Source organism: Apis dorsata, unplaced genomic scaffold, assembly GCF_000469605.1.
Source record: "Apis dorsata unplaced genomic scaffold, Apis dorsata 1.3 scaffold_382, whole genome shotgun sequence".
Classification (NCBI taxonomy): Eukaryota; Metazoa; Arthropoda; class Insecta; order Hymenoptera; family Apidae; genus Apis; species Apis dorsata.
Genome location: NW_006263644.1, coordinates 68,945 through 69,330, shown reverse-complemented (window position 1 = coordinate 69,330; position 386 = coordinate 68,945).

The following is a 386-nucleotide window of genomic DNA, read 5'->3' as shown; positions in this document are numbered from 1 at the left end:
TAAAAGTAGCGAGAGAAAATGATTTAGTTTTCGTTTCGTTGTCGCAATGAAAATGATAATTTGTGATAAGTTGAATAATTTCATCATTTTTCTATAATTAAGTATATAAAATAACACTCTGTGTTCAGGTATAAAGATAATTTTATAACATAATGTTATGAAATTGTGATTTGTGATCATATCGTTAAATCATTTATCAAATATTATAATGACAAATGATAAGGAAAAAGGAGAAAGTTAAGAGAAAATTACTTCGAGGGAACAAATTGATTTTAAAATAATATTTTCGATAGTTATAATATAACACATGGACAGTAAGCATATTTTACGACGAAGAAAATTAATTAAAATAATTAATTATTTCATTCGGCAAGCGAAACAAAGAA